The 16,678-nt window shown below is 41.7% G+C and overlaps 4 non-coding genes and 1 pseudogene across 4 annotated transcripts; 4 read left to right on the top strand and 1 right to left on the bottom strand.

Moving 5' to 3' along the window:
- Window positions 1-9,706: 9,706 nt before the first annotated feature.
- LOC135031174 (U1 spliceosomal RNA) lies at window positions 9,707-9,885 on the bottom strand (annotated as a pseudogene).
- Window positions 9,886-12,614: 2,729 nt separating this feature from the next.
- On the top strand, window positions 12,615-12,778 carry LOC135031032 (U1 spliceosomal RNA). The gene has a single exon (XR_010226902.1). It is a non-coding gene; the product is annotated as a U1 spliceosomal RNA (small nuclear RNA).
- A 152-nt stretch (window positions 12,779-12,930) lies between these two features.
- Window positions 12,931-13,093, top strand: LOC135031069 (U1 spliceosomal RNA). Its single transcript, XR_010226939.1, has one exon. It is a non-coding gene; the product is annotated as a U1 spliceosomal RNA (small nuclear RNA).
- Window positions 13,094-13,768: 675 nt separating this feature from the next.
- Window positions 13,769-13,932, top strand: LOC135031064 (U1 spliceosomal RNA). Its single transcript, XR_010226934.1, has one exon. It is a non-coding gene; the product is annotated as a U1 spliceosomal RNA (small nuclear RNA).
- Window positions 13,933-14,084: 152 nt separating this feature from the next.
- LOC135031108 (U1 spliceosomal RNA) lies at window positions 14,085-14,247 on the top strand. The gene has a single exon (XR_010226970.1). It is a non-coding gene; the product is annotated as a U1 spliceosomal RNA (small nuclear RNA).
- Window positions 14,248-16,678: the final 2,431 nt, after the last annotated feature.

The following is a 16,678-nucleotide window of genomic DNA, read 5'->3' as shown; positions in this document are numbered from 1 at the left end:
ATTTTAAAGCCTCCTATTAGTGCTTCATCTACACGTTATAGCCCTGAATTTTCCAATGCCTATCTCTTTGCAAAAGAGAGATATCGGCAAGGAAAAGTGTATTGTACTTTTGCATTTTTCTCCCAAACGAAAGACACTAGAATGAAAATTTTAAAGCCTCCTGTTAGTGCTTCATCTACACGTTATAGCCCTGCATTTTCCAATGCCTATCTCTTTGCAAAAGAGAGATATCGGCAAGGAAAAGCTGCATTGTACTTTTGCATTGTTCTCCCAAACGAAAGACACTAGAATGAAAATTTTAAAGCCTCCTGTTAGTGCTTCATCTACACGTTATAGCCCTGAAATTTCCAATGCCTATCTCTTTGCAAAAGAGAGATATCGGTAAGGAAAAGCTGTATTGTACCTTTGCATTTTTCTCCCAAACGAAAGACACTAGAATGAAAATGTTAAAGCCTACTCTTAGTGCTTCATCTACACGTTATAGCCCTGAATTTTCCAATGCCTAGCTCTTTGCAAAAGAGAGATATCGGCAAGGAAAAGCTGTATTGTACCTTTGCATTTTTCTCCCAAACGAAAGACACTAGAATGAAAATTTTAAAGCCTCCTATTAGTGCTTCATAAACACGTTATAGCCCTGAATTTTCCAATGCCTATCTCTTTGCAAAAGAGAGATATCGGCAAGGAAAAGCTGTATTGTACCTTTGCATTTTTCTCCCAAACGAAGGACACTAGAATGAAAATTTTAAAGCCTCCTATTAGTGCTTCATCTACACGTTATAGCCCTGAATTTTCCAATGCCTATCTCTTTGCAAAAGAGAGATATCGGCAAGGAAAAGCTGTATTGTACCTTTGCATTTTTCTCCCAAACGAAAGACACTAGAATGAAAATGTTAAAGCCTACTGTTAGTGCTTCATCTACACGTTATAGCCCTGAATTTTCCAATGCCTATCTCTTTGCAAAAGAGAGAAATCGGCAAGGAAAAGCTTTATTGTACCTTTGCATTTTTCTCCCACACGAAAGACACTAGAATGAAAATTTTAAAGCCTCCTGTTAGTGCTTTATCTACACGTTATAGCCCTGAATTTTCCAATGCCTATCTCTTTGCAAAAGAGAGATATCGGCAAGGAAAAGCTGTATTGTACCTTTGCATTTTTCTCCCAAACGAAGGACACTAGAATGAAAATTTTAAAGCCTCCTATTAGTGCTTCATCTACACGTTATAGCCCTGAATTTTCCAATGCCTATCTCTTTGCAAAAGAGAGATATCGGCAAGGAAAAGCTGTATTGTACCTTTGCATTTTTCTCCCAAACGAAAGACACTAGAATGAAAATTTTAAATCCTACTGTTAGTGCTTCATCTACACGTTATAGCCCTGAATTTTCCAATGCCTAGCTCTTTGCAAAAGAGAGATATCGACAAGGAAAAGCTGTATTGTACCTTTGCATTTTTCTCCCAAACGAAAGACACTAGAATGAAAATTTTAAAGCCTCCTGTTAGTGCTTCATCTACACGTTATAGCCCTGAATTTTCCAATGCCTATCTCTTTGCAAAAGAGAGATATCGGCAAGGAAAAGCTGTATTGTACCTTTGCATTTTTCTCCCAAACGAAGGACACTAGAATGAAAATTTTAAAGCCTCCTGTTAGTGCTTCATCTACACGTAATAGCCCTGAATTTTCCAATGCCTATCTCTTTGCAAAAGAGAGATATCGGCAAGGAAAAGCTGTATTGTACCTTTGCATTTTTCTCCCAAACGAAAGACACTAGAATGAAAATGTTAAAGCCTACTGTTAGTGCTTCATCTACACGTTATAGCCCTGAATTTTCCAATGCCTAGCTCTTTGCAAAAGAGAGATATCGGCAAGGAAAAGCTGTATTGTACCTTTGCATTTTTCTCCCAAACGAAAGACACTAGAATGAAAATTTTAAAGCCTCCTGTTAGTGCTTCATCTACACGTTATAGCCCTGAATTTTCCAATGCCTAGCTCTTTGCAAAAGAGAGATATCGGCAAGGAAAAGCTGTATTGTACCTTTGCATTTTTCTCCCAAACGAAAGACACTAGAATGAAAATTTTAAAGCCTCCTGTTAGTGCTTCATCTACACGTTATAGCCCTGAATTTTCCAATGCCTATCTCTTTGCAAAAGAGAGATATCGGCAAGGAAAAGCTGTATTGTACCTTTGCATTTTTCTCCCAAACGAAGGACACTAGAATGAAAATTTTAAAGCCTCCTATTAGTGCTTCATCTACACGTTATAGCCCTGAATTTTCCAATGCCTATCTCTTTGCAAAAGAGAGATATCGGCAAGGAAAAGTGTATTGTACTTTTGCATTTTTCTCCAAAACGAAAGACACTAGAATGAAAATTTTAAAGCCTCCTGTTAGTGCTTCATCTACACGTTATAGCCCTGCATTTTCCAATGCCTATCTCTTTGCAAAAGAGAGATATCGGCAAGGAAAAGCTGCATTGTACTTTTGCATTTTTCTCCCAAACGAAAGACACTAGAATGAAAATTTTAAAGCCTCCTGTTAGTGCTTCATCTACACGTTATAGCCCTGAATTTTCCAATGCCTATCTCTTTGCAAAAGAGAGATATCGGCAAGGAAAAGCTGTATTGTACCTTTGCATTTTTCTCCCAAACGAAAGACACTAGAATGAAAATGTTAAAGCCTACTGTTAGTGCTTCATCTACACGTTATAGCCCTGAATTTTCCAATGCCTAGCTCTTTGCAAAAGAGAGATATCGGCAAGGAAAAGCTGTATTGTACCTTTGCATTTTTCTCCCAAACGAAGGACACTAGAATGAAGATTTAAAAGCCTCCTGTTAGTGCTTCATCTACACGGTATAGCCCTGAATTTTCCAATGCCTAGCTCTTTGCAAAAGAGAGATATTGGCAAGGAAAAGCTGTATTGTACCTTTGCATTTTTCTCCCAAACGAAGGACACTAGAATGAAAATTTTAAAGCCTCCTGTTAGTGCTTCATCTACACGTTATAGCCCTGCATTTTCCAATGCCTATCTCTTTGCAAAAGAGAGATATCGGCAAGGAAAAACTGTATTGTACCTTTGCATTTTTCTCCCAAACGAAAGACACTAGAATGAAAATTTTAAAGCCTCCTGTTAGTGCTTCATCTACACGTTATAGCCCTGAATTTTCCAATGCCTATCTCTTTGCAAAAGAGAGATATCGGCAAGGAAATGCTGTATTGTACCTTTGCATTTTTCTCCCAAACGAAAGACACTAGAATGAAAATTTTAAAGCCTCCTGTTAGTGCTTCATCTACACGTTATAGCCCTGCATTTTCCAATGCCTATCTCTTTGCAAAAGAGAGATATCGGCAAGGAAAAGCTGCATTGTACTTTTGCATTTTTCTCCCAAACGAAAGACACTAGAATAAAAATTTTAAAGCCTCCTGTTAGTGCTTCATCTACGCGTAATAGCCCTGAATTTTCCAATGCCTATCTCTTTGCAAAAGAGAGATATCGGCAAGGAAATGCTGTATTGTACCTTTGCATTTTTCTCCCAAACGAAAGACACTAGAATGAAAATTTTAAAGCCTCCTGTTAGTGCTTCATCTACACGTTATAGCCCTGCATTTTCCAATGCCTATCTCTTTGCAAAAGAGAGATATCTGCAAGGAAAAGTTGCATTGTACTTTTGCATTTTTCTCCCAAACGAAAGACACTAGAATGAAAATTTTAAAGCCTCCTGTTAGTGCTTCATCTACACGTTATAGCCCTGCATTTTCCAATGCCTATCTCTTTGCAAAAGAGAGATATCGGCAAGGAAAAGCTGCATTGTACTTTTGCATTTTTCTCCCAAACGAAGGACACTAGAATGAAGATTTAAAAGCCTCCTGTTAGTGCTTCATCTACACGTTATAGCCCTGAATTTTCCAATGCCTATCTCTTTGCAAAAGAGAGATATCGGCAAGGAAAAGCTGTATTGTACCTTTGCATTTTTCTCCCAAACGAAGGACACTAGAATGAAAATTTTAAAGCCTCCTATTAGTGCTTCATCTACACGTTATAGCCCTGAATTTTCCAATGCCTATCTCTTTGCAAAAGAGAGATATCGGCAAGGAAAAGTGTATTGTACTTCTGCATTTTTCTCCCAAACGAAAGACACTAGAATGAAAATTTTAAAGCCTCCTGTTAGTGCTTCATCTACACGTTATAGCCCTGCATTTTCCAATGCCTATCTCTTTGCAAAAGAGAGATATCGGCAAGGAAAAGCTGCATTGTACTTTTGCATTTTTCTCCCAAACGAAAGACACTAGAATGAAAATTTTAAAGCCTCCTGTTAGTGCTTCATCTACACGTTATAGCCCTGAAATTTCCAATGCCTATCTCTTTGCAAAAGAGAGATATCGGCAAGGAAAAGCTGTATTGTACCTTTGCATTTTTCTCCCAAACGAAGGACACTAGAATGAAGATTTAAAAGCCTCCTGTTAGTGCTTCATCTACACGGTATAGCCCTGAATTTTCCAATGCCTAGCTCTTTGCAAAAGAGAGATATTGGCAAGGAAAAGCTGTATTGTACCTTTGCATTTTTCTCCCAAACGAAGGACACTAGAATGAAAATTTTAAAGCCTCCTGTTAGTGCTTCATCTACACGTTATAGCCCTGCATTTTCCAATGCCTATCTCTTTGCAAAAGAGAGATATCGGCATGGAAAAACTGTATTGTACCTTTGCATTTTTCTCCCAAACGAAAGACACTAGAATGAAAATTTTAAAGCCTCCTGTTAGTGCTTCATCTACACGTTATAGCCCTGAATTTTCCAATGCCTATCTCTTTGCAAAAGAGAGATATCGGCAAGGAAAAGCTGTATTGTACCTTTGCATTTTTCTCCCAAACGAAGGACACTAGAATGAAGATTTAAAAGCCTCCTGTTAGTGCTTCATCTACACGTTATAGCCCTTAATTTTCCAATGCCTATCTCTTTGCAAAAGAGAGATATCGGCAAGGAAAAGCTGTATTGTACCTTTGCATTTTTCTCCCAAACGAAGGACACTAGAATGAAAATTTTAAAGCCTCCTATTAGTGCTTCATCTACACGTTATAGCCCTGAATTTTCCAATGCCTATCTCTTTGCAAAAGAGAGATATCGGCAAGGAAAAGTGTATTGTACTTTTGCATTTTTCTCCCAAACGAAAGACACTAGAATGAAAATTTTAAAGCCTCCTGTTAGTGCTTCATCTACACGTTATAGCCCTGCATTTTCCAATGCCTATCTCTTTGCAAAAGAGAGATATCGGCAAGGAAATGCTGTATTGTACCTTTGCATTTTTCTCCCAAACGAAAGACACTAGAATGAAAATTTTAAAGCCTCCTGTTAGTGCTTCATCTACACGTTATAGCCCTGCATTTTCCAATGCCTATCTCTTTGCAAAAGAGAGATATCGGCAAGGAAAAGTTGCATTGTACTTTTGCATTTTTCTCCCAAACGAAAGACACTAGAATGAAAATTGTAAAGCCTCCTGTTAGTGCTTCATCTACACGTTATAGCCCTGCATTTTCCAATGCAAGAGATCCTGAAGCACTCACTCATCATGGGAAAGTACCAATGTGTTTCTTCATTGGTTGATGGAAGAAACATCTTACAAAAACTCTCCACATTATTGACTTTTTAAAATGTTTCTAGGAATCGTTCTAGATGAATGCTTATTAGCCTTTGTCAGTATGTTCTTTTGCAAAGTGTCGCTGTGGCGCAATCAGTTAGTGTGTAAGGCTATTAACCAAAAGGTTGGTGGTTCAATCCCACCCAGGCACTTAATTGACCTTGTTATCAGATTTTGGTGATCTTTAAGTAGACAAGTCAAAATTTCAAACCCCCTGTTATGGTGTAGGGTACCTGGCCTTCTCTAATGTAATCAGAGTTAGATTTGATTCAGTGATTTTATTAAAACAGCTAGGAAGAACAATTTAGCAGTGGGTTGCAGAGAAAAAGAAATATGCTGGCAGAAAAATCCAATTGAGTGATTAAACAGCTCTTCATTTTCTGGCTTTATTTTTATACTAACAAATTTGTTCTCTGAAAAGTGTCCACAAAGCCAAGTCTCTGATTAACACCTTTGTAGGGATGGTTTTTCACCTATTACTAAATTAAACTTGCTTCATTGGAAAGGCAGCAAGATGCATCTTCATTTCAATGTCTACTGAAATAATACAGGTTGACACCAGGAAACATTAACGCCACTGCATCCTTGCTGCTTTCGCATGTGGAAGTCTGTTTAATGTGAAAACAAGGTGATATCTAATTAGCACACAGGTAAGGAATTAAGAAAATCTTTATTTAAGGGTGAAGATGTTTCTCACAAAATCGTTGCCCCAATGCATCATTGAAATTCAAGCTGGAAAGATGATTTTAATATATCACTTGTACATTTTGTATTGCTCTTCTGGTGACAATGTAGTTTGTTTTTGTCAATTACCATTTTAATAATCGGGTAAAGAAAATTAAGTGGATTTTTGAAAGAAAACAATACTGTCAATATACTATTAAAACAAATTAAAATGGTAAAAGTTATTGTACTTTAAGTAAAAATAAAAGAGCAAAAATATCAATCCCAGTTTTGGATTACTTTAATTAACAAAAAAAAAATGCATATAGCAGAGGATAGTTTCAATCTGCCTACCTCTGGGTTATGGACCCAGCATGCTTCCATTACAGTACTCTGCTGCACATGTAAGTGCAAGAGGTCCTGAAGCACTCACTTATCATGGGAAAGTACCAATGTGTTTCTTCATTGGTTGATGGAAGAAACATCTTACAAAAACTCTCCACATTATTGACTTTTTAAAATGTTTCTAGGAATCGTTCTAGATGAATGCTTATTAGCCTTTGTCAGTAGGTACTTTTGCAAAGTGTAGCTGTGGCGCAATCAGTTAGTGTGTAAGGCTATTAACCAAAAGGTTGGTTGTTCAATCCCACCCAGGGACTTAATTGACCTTGTTATCAGATTTTGGTGATCTTTAAGTAGACAAGTCAAAATTTCAAACCCCCTGTTATGGTGTAGGGTACCTGGCCTTCTCTGATGTAATCAGAGTTAGATTTGATTCAGTGATTTTATAAAAACAGCTAGGAAGCACAATTTGGCAGTGGGTTGCAGAGAAAAAGAAATATGCTGGCAGAAAAATCCAATTGAGTGATTAAACAGCTCTTCATTTTCTGGCTTTATTTTTATGCTAACTAATTTGTTCTCTGAAAAGTGTCCACAAAGCCAAGTATCTGATTAACATATTTGTAGGGATGGTTTTTCACCTATTACTAAATTAAACTTGCTTCATTGGAAAGGCAGCAAGATGCATCCTCATTTCAATATCTACTGAAATAATACAGGTTGACACCAGGAAACATTAACGCCACTGCATCCTTGCTGCTTTCTCATGTGGAAGTCTGTTTAATGTGAAAACAAGGTGATATCTAATTAGCACACAGGTAAGGAATTAAGAAAATCTTTATTTAAGGGTGAAGATGTTTCTCACAAAATCGTTGCCCCAATGCATCATTGAAATTCAAGCTGGAAAGATGATTTTAATATATCACTTGTACATTTTGTATTGCTCTTATGGTGACAATGTAGTTTGTTTTTGTCAATTACCATTTTAATAATAGGGTAAAGAAAATTAAGTGGATTTTTGAAAGAAAACAATACTGTCAATATACTATTAAAACAAATTAAAATGGTAAAAGTTATTGTACTTTAAGTAAAAATAAAAGCTAAAATATCAATCCCAGTTTTGGATTACTTTAATGAACAAAAAAAAAATTCATATAGCAAAGGATAGTTTCAATCTGCCTACCTCTGGGTTATGGGCCCAGCATGCTTCCATTGCAGTACTCTGCTGCACATGTAAGTGCAAGAGATCCTGAAGCACTCACTCATCATGCAAAAGTACCAATGTGTTTCTTCATTGGTTGCTGGAAGAAACATCTTACATAAACTCTCCAGATTATTGACTTTTTAAAGTTTTTCTAGGAAACGTTCTAGATGAATGCTTATTAGTCTTTGTCAGTATGTGCTTTTTGCAAAGTGTCTCTGTGGCACAATCGCTTAGTGTGTTCAGCTATTTATCAAAAAGTTGGTGGTTCAATCCCACCCAGGGACGTAATTGACCTTGTGATCAGATTTTGGTGATATTTAAGTAGACAAGTCAAAATTGCAAACCCCCTCTTATGGTGTAGGGTACCTGGCCTTCTCTGATGTAATCAGAGTTAGATTTGATTAAGTGATTTTATAAAAAAACAGCTAGGAAGCACAATTTAGCAGTGGGTTGCAGAGAAAAAGAAAAATGCTGGCAGAAAAATCCAATTGAGTGATTAAACAGCTCTTCATTTTCTGGCTTTATTTTTATGATAACAAATTTGTTCTCTGAAAAGTGTCCACAAAGCCAAGTATCTGATTAACATCTTTGTAGGGATGGTTTTTCACCTATTACTAAATTAAACTTGCTTCATTGGAAAGGCAGCAAGATGCATCCTCATTTCAATATCTACGGAAATAATACAGGTTGACACCAGGAAACATTAACGCCACTGCATCTTTGCTGTTTTCTCATGTGGAAGTCTGTTTAATGTGAAAACAAGGTGATATCTAATTAGCACACAAGTAAGGAATTAAGAAAATCTTTATTTAAGGGTGAATCGTTGCCCCAATGCATCATTGAAATTCAAGCTGGAAAGATGATTTTAATATATCACTTGTACATTTTGTATTGCTCTTCTGGTGACAATGTAGTTTGTTTTTGTCAATTACCATTTTAATAATCGGGTAAAGAAAATTAATTGGATTTTTGAAAGAAAACAATACTGTCAATATACTATTAAAACAAATTAAAATGGTAAAAGTTATTGTACTTTAAGTAAAAATAAAAGAGCAAAAATATCAATCCCAGTTTTGGATTACTTTAATTAACAAAAAAAAAATGCATATAGCAGAGGATAGTTTCAATCTGCCTACCTCTGGGTTATGGACCCAGCATGCTTCCATTACAGTACTCTGCTGCACATGTAAGTGCAAAAGATCCTGAAGCACTCACTCATCATGGGAAAGTACCAATGTGTTTCTTCATTGGTTGATGGAAGAAACATCTTACAAAAACTCTCCACATTATTGACTTTTTAAAATGTTTCTAGGAATCGTTCTAGATGAATGCTTATTAGCCTTTGTCAGTATGTACTTTTGCAAAGTGTCGCTGTGGCGCAATCAGTTAGTGTGTAAGGCTATTAACCAAAAGGTTGGTGGTTCAATCCCACCCAGGGACTTAATTGACCTTGTTATCAGATTTTGGTGATCTTTAAGTAGACAAGTCAAAATTTCAAACCCCCTGTTATGGTGTAGGGTACCTGGCCTTCTCTGATGTAATCAGAGTTAGATTTGATTCAGTGATTTTATAAAAACAGCTAGGAAGCACAATTTAGCAGTGGGTTGCAGAGAAAAAGAAATATGCTGGCAGAAAAATCCAATTGAGTGATTAAACAGCTCTTCATTTTCTGGCTTTATTTTTATGCTAACAAATTTGTGCTCTGAAAAGTGTCCACAAAGCCAAGTATCTGATTAACACCTTTGTAGGGATGGTTTTTCACCTATTATTAAATTAAACTTGCTTCATTGGAAAGGCAGCAAGTGATGTCATCCAAGCAGTGGGTCAAAGTTGGCTTCAAACCTCGTCTGCTTATGAAAAGAGAAAAGGGGTATGCAGGGCATGGCGGCCTTTTGCGGTGCTTGGATGACCCCTAGTTCGCATTAAATAATGCAGTCGAGTTTCCCACATTTGGGGAAATCACAGGGGTCAGCATACCCAGAATGCAATGAATGAACCGCACCCTGGGAGAACAGTCTTCATGACCATGGTATCTCCTATGCAAAATAAGTATGATTTGGGATAGGGCTGGGGAGGGCCGCTGCTCAGGCACATCTCTGTCAAGTAAAGGAGATTCAACTGAGGCAGCACAAGGGAACTCTGATCTGGGGACAACAACTGCAGGGAGAACACATATTTTCAGATGAACATGGGAGGGCAGAAGGCTGCCTAATACTGAAGCACCCCCAAACAACAAACCAAATGCAACAACTAGTGCAAGCATTCCTGGGGGAAGGCCTGCAGAAGATGGATTTGCATATGGCGATGTCATCCAAGCAGTGGGTCAAAGTTGGCTTCAACCCTCGTCTGCATATGAAAAGAGAAAAGGGGCGTGCAGGGCATGGCGGCCTTTTGCGGCACTTGGATGACCCCTAGTTCGCATTAAACACCTCCACCCTCCGTCGGTGTGGGGCTCATGTTGGCTATGCCCCAGCCCCTAAAGGATTCAAGCTGATTTCTTGCAGCAGCTGGGCACTGTAACAGCTCCAGAGCTGCTCTGTAAGGCAAGTAAAAGGGTGTGGGCCCTGCAGCACTACCTGTAGTTCGCATTGTGCGAGACCCCTAGTTCGCATTAAACACCCCCACCCTCCTTCGGTGTGGGGCTCATGTTGGCCATGCCCCAGCCCCTGAAGCATTCACACTGATTTCTTGCAGCAGCTGGGCACTGTAACAGCTCAAGAGCTGCTCTGTAAGGCAAGTAAAAGGGTGTGGGCCCTGCAGCACTACCTGTAGTTTGCATTGTGCATTGGAAGGCACAAAGTAAGCAGACGGGAGGAGAAGTCAGGATAGTGCACAAGGGTATAGACGGGAGGGGCTCAAGAAAAAAGAAGTGGAAACAGACAGCAAACTAGGCTTTCAATGCACAATGCAAACTACAGGTAGTGCTGCAGGGCCCACACCCTTTTACTTGCCTTACAGAGCAGCTCTGGAGCTGTTTAATCACTCAATTGGATTTTTCTGCCAGCATAATTTTTCTCTTACGTCCTAGAGGATGCTGGGGACTCCGTAAGGACCATGGGGGATAGACGGGCTCCGCAGGAGACATGGGCACTTTAAGAAAGACTTTAGATCTGGGTGTGCACTGGCTCCTCCCTCTATGCCCCTCCTCCAGACCTCAGTTTACTACTGTGCCCAGAGGAGACTGGGTGCTTTTCAGGGAGTAAAATATTGTGTGGGCCCTGCAGCACTACCTGTAGTTTGCATTGTGCATTGGAAGGCACAAAGTAAGCAGACGGGAGGAGAAGTCAGGATAGTGCACAAGGGTATAGAAGGGAGGGGCTCAAGATAAAAGAAGTGGAAACAGACAGCAAACTAGGCTGGAGAAAGACCTGAGACAAAGAGTAGCTATTGAAATGAGGATGCATCTTGCTGCCTTTCCAATGAAGCAAGTTTAATTTAGTAATAGGTGAAAAACCATCCAAGAGCTGTTTAATCACTCAATTGGATTTTTTTGCAAGCATATTTCTTTTTCTCTGCAACCCACTGCTAAATTGTGCTTCCTAGCTGTTTTTATAAAATCACTGAATCAAATCTAACTCTGATTACATCAGAGAAGTCTAAATACCTAACACCATAACAGGGGGTTTGAAATTTTGACTTGTCTACTTAAAGATCACCAAAATCTGATAACAAGGTCAATTACATCCCTGGGTGGGATTGAACCACCAACCTTTTGGTTAATAGCCATACACACTAACTGATTGCGCCACAGCGACACTTTGCAAAAGTACATACTGACAAAGGCTAATAAACAATCATCTAGAACGTTTCCTAGAAAAACTTTAAAAAGTCAATAATCTGGAGTGTTTTTGTAAGATGTTTCTGCCATCAACCAATGAAGAAACACATTGGTACTTTCCCATGATGAGTGAGTGCTTCAGGATCTCTTGCACTTACATGTGCAGCAGAGTACTGCAATGGAAGCATGCTGGGCCCATAACCCAGAGGTAGACAGATTGAAACTATCCTCTGCTATATGCATTTTTTTTTTTAATTAAAGTAATCCAAAACTGGGATTGATATTTTTGCTCTTTTATTTTTACTTAAAGTACAATAACTTTTACCATTTTAATTTGTTTTAATAGTATATTAACAGTATTGTTTTCTTTCAAAAATTCACTTAATTTTCTTTTCTGTGTGCTAATTAGATATCACCTTGTTTTCACATTAAATAGACTTCCACATGAGAAAGCAGCAAGGATGCAGTGGCGTTAATGTTTCCTGGTTGTAGTGGGGGACTGTGTTTTACATGCCTTACAGAGCAACTCTGGAGCTGTTACAGTGCCCAGCTGCGGCAAGAAATCAGCTTGAATGCTTCAGGGGCTGGGGCATAGCCAACATGAGCCCCACACCGAAGGAGGGTGGAGGTGTTTAATGTGAACTAGGGGTCATCCAAGCGCCGCAAAAGGCCGCCATGCCCTGCATAACCCTTTTCTCTTTTCATATGCAGATGAGGGTTCCAGCCAACTTTGGCCCACTGCTTGGATGACATCACCGTATGCAAATCCGTCTTCTGCAGACCTTTACCCAGGAATGCTTTTACTAGTTGTTGCATTTGGTTTGTTGTTTGGGGGTGCTTCAGTATTAGGCAGCCTTCTGCCCTCCCATGTTCATCTGAAAATATGTGTTCTCCCTGCAGTTGTTGTCCCCAGATGAGAGTTCCCTTGTGCTGCCTCAGTTGAATCTCCTTTACTTGACAGAGATGTGCCTGAGCAGCGGCCCTCCCCAGCCCTATCCCAAATCATACTTATTTTGCATAGGAGATACTATGGTCATGAAGATTGTTCTCCCAGGGTGAGGTTCATTCATTGCATTCTGGGTATGCTGACCCCTGTGATTTCCCCAAATGTGGGAAACTCGACTGCATTATTTGTGGTAGTGGGGGACTGTGTTTGTGCTTTCCTCTGGTCAGCTCTGGTAAAAGTCAGATTTCTTTGTCTCAGATCTTCCTCTAGCCTTGTTCTTCTTTCGAGAGTTTCTTTGTGCTGCCTCAGTTGGATCTCCTTCACTTGACAGGGGGGTGCCCGAGCAGCGACCCTCCCCAGCTCTAGCCCAACTCCTACTTACCTGCCAGGTGAGATACTATGATCAGGAAGGTGCTTCTCCCAGGGCAAGGCTCACCCATTGCACTCTGGGTGTGCTGCTCCTACGATTTCCCCAAATGTGGGACACTTGACTGCATAATTTGTGTTTCCTCTGGTCGGTTCTCGTATAATTCAGATCTCTTTGTCTCAGGTCTTTCTCCAGCCTAGTTTGCTGTCTGTTTCCACTTCTTTTATCTTGAGCCCCTCCCTTCTATACCCTTGTGCACTATCCTGACTTCTCCTCCCGTCTGCTTACTTTGTGCCTTCCAATGCACAATGCAAACTACAGGTAGTGCTGCAGGGCCCACACAATATTTTACTTGCCTTACAGAGCAGCTCTGGAGCTGTTACAGTGCCCAGCTGCTGCAAGAAATCAGCTTGAATGCTCAGGGGATGGGGCATGGCCAACATGAGCCCCACACCAAAGGAGGGTGGGGGTGTTTAATGCGAACTAGGGGTCATCCAAGCACCGCAAAAGGCCGCCATGCCCTGCACGCCCCTTTTCTCTTTTCATATGCAGATGAGGGTTGAAGCCAACTTTGACCCACTGCTTGGATGACATCACCATATGCAAATCCATCTGCTGCAGGCCTTCCCCCAGGAATGCTTGCACTAGTTGTTGCATTTGGTTTGTTGTTTGGGGGTGCTTCAGTATTAGGCAGCCTTCTGCCCTCCCATGTTCATCTGAAAATATGTGTTCTCCCTGCAGTTATTGTCCCCAGATGAGAGTTCCCTTGTGCTGCCTCAGTTGAATCTCCTTTACTTGACAGAGATGTGCCTGAGCAGCGGCCCTCCCCAGCCCTATCCCAGATCATACTTATTTTGCATAGGAGACACCATGGTCATGAAGATTGTTCACCCAGGGTGAGGTTCATTCATTGCATTCTGGGTATGCTGACCCCTGTGATTTCCCCAAATGTGGGAAACTCGCCTGCATTTTTTGTGGTAGTGGGGGACTGTGTTTGTGTTTTCCTCTGGTCAGCTCTGGTAAAAGTCAGATTTCTTTGTCTCAGATATTCCTCTAGCCTTGTTCTTCTTTCGAGAGTTCCCTTGTGCTGCCTCAGTTGGATCTCCTTCACTTGACAGGGGGGTGCCCGAGCAGTGACCCTCCCCAGCTCTAGCCCAACTCCTACTTACCTGCCAGGTGAGATACTATGATCATGAAGGTGCTTCTCCCAGGGCAAGGCTCACCCATTGCACTCTGGGTGTGCTGCTCCTGCAATTTCCCCAAATGTGGGAAACTTGATTGCATAATTTGTGTTTCCCCTGGTCGGCTCTCGTATAATTCAGATCTCTTTGTCTCAGGTCTCTCTCCAGCCTAGTTTGCTGTCTGTTTCCACTTCTCTTTTCTGGAGCCGCTCCCTTCTATGCCCTTACGCACTATCCTGACTTCTCCCGTCTGCTTACTTTGTGCCTTCCAACGCACAATGCGAACTACAGGTAGTGCTGCAGGGCCCACACCCTTTTAGTTGCCTTACAGAGCAGCTCTGGAGCTGTTACAGTGCCCAGCTGCTGCAAGAAATCAGCTTGAATGCTTCAGGGGCTGGGGCATAGCCAACATGAGCCCCACACCAAAGGAGGGTGGGGTTGTTTAATGCGAACTAGGGGTCATCCAAGCACCGCAAAAGGTCGCCATGCCCTGCACGCCCCTTTTCTCTTTTCATATGCAGATGAGGGTTCCAGCCAACTTTGGCCCACTGCTTGGATGACATCACCGTATGCAAATCCGTCTGCTCCAGACCTTCCCCCAGGAATGCTTGTACTAGTTGTTGCATATGGTTTGATATTTGATGGTGCTTCAGTATTAGGCAGCCTTCCGCCCTCCCATGTTCATCTGAAAAGATGTGGTCTCCCTGCAGTTGTTGTCCCCAGACGAGAGTTCCCTTGTGCTTCCTCAGTTGAATCTCCTTAACTTGACGGGGGAGGGGCTGCCCGAGCAGCCACCCTCCCCAGCCCTATCCCAACTCATACTTATTTTGCATATGAGATCTCTTGATCATGAAGATTGTTCTCACAGGGTGAGGTTCATCCATTATATTTTAAAATAGGAAGGTACAAATTACATATTTGAATTGCATCTATGTGCTGGATTCAAATGTCCCCCCCCCTTCCTTTCTCAATTGTGCCCGTCAGCAGCTATTCTAAGGTTGCTGCCAATGGGTGTGACACATTAATTTCTTCTGTGGGGTACACTGGACTCCACAAGGATTCACATTGGGGTGTAGAGTAGGATCTTGATCTGAGGCACCAACCGGCTCAAAGCTTTTGACTGTTCCCAAGATGCTCAGCGCATCCTCCTCTATAACCCCGCTTCCATGAACAGGGAGCTCAGTTTGTAGTTGGTGCCTTCAGTAGCAGGCCACTTAACAGGGGCCTGCCTCAGGCAGCCTATTCTTAGCTATTAATTTTGACAAGAAAAGAAGAACTTGTTTTATGAGAATCTACAAGGGCTGCAGCAGGCTAGGTCTAATAGACATCTTTACTGCAGCTTCATCACTCCCAGCGGCGCTGTATACTCCCGTGCCCTGGTTGCTGGGTCACTGCAGCGGAGGCTCCGGTTTCTTCCTAAGGTCAGTCACACACACACCGCCCTTCCGGATCACGAGGCCGCTGATGAAGGGGAGCATGGCCGTAGGGGGTGGACCGTGTGCGCACTGGTGTGGACACTGATTACTGGGCAGCCGCTCCACTAGCCACCAGGTACAGTTAAGGAGCACAGGTCTGGGGGTTTTTCTCCTATATTAAACCAATTTTGTACTGCCCGCAGCGCATTGTGATAGGTAATAGGGCCTGATTCAGTTTGGATTGCAATCACAATAAGCGATCCAACTGCAAAAATTGCTAAGAGCATACGCATGTGCCTGCATTTTCTGCGGCACCCCGCAGAGAATGCGATCGCCTCTGCCTGTCAATCGGGGCAGGGGGGGGAGAGGGGGGTCAGCAACACTCCATTTCCAAGTCAGGGATGGAGCGGTGCGGGGGCAAGGCTTCAAAATGGGGTCTGCAATGGAGGAGACACAGGGGGCGTGGTCACAGCAGCTGTATGACATCACATTCAGCCGCTGTGATCACAAAAATGGTGGCGGCTTCCTGCGCGCACATACAGTCTGTACCAGCAGGAGGCTACACCATTTTTTATGATCACGCTGAACTGCAGTGCGACTGCAATTACAGCATGGTCAAGAAGGGAGGCGTCATGCTGGGTGGCCATTAGAGATGAGCGGGTTCGGTTCCTCGGAATCCGAACCCGCCCGAACTTCACCCTTTTTTGCACGGGTCCGAGCAGACTCGGATCCTCCCGCCTTGCTCGGTTAACCCGAGCGCGCCCGAACGTCATCATCCCGCTGTCGGATTCTCACGAGACTCGGATTCTATATAAGGAGCCGCGCGTTGCCGCCATTTTCACACGTGCATTGAGATTGATAGGGAGAGGACGTGGCTGGCGTCCTCTCCGTTTAGATTAGAAGATAGAGACGAGTGACATTTGATTTACTACTAATTTGGGGAGCAGTTGAACTTGTCAGGAGTACTCAGTAGTGCAGAGTTTTGCTGATAGTGACCACCAGTTTTATTATTTATAATCCGTTCTCTGCCTGAAAAAAAACGATACACATACCATATCTGTGCTCAGCCTCAGTGTGCTGCATGATATATCATCTATGTATATCTGACTGTGCTGAGTGCTCACTGCTCACACAGCTTAATTGTGGGGGAGACTGGGGA

Source organism: Pseudophryne corroboree, unplaced genomic scaffold (assembly GCF_028390025.1).
Source record: "Pseudophryne corroboree isolate aPseCor3 unplaced genomic scaffold, aPseCor3.hap2 scaffold_512, whole genome shotgun sequence".
In the NCBI taxonomy this organism is placed as follows: domain Eukaryota; kingdom Metazoa; phylum Chordata; class Amphibia; order Anura; family Myobatrachidae; genus Pseudophryne; species Pseudophryne corroboree.
Note: the sequence above shows the minus strand (reverse complement) of the source record. Positions and strands in the feature narration are given on the sequence as shown.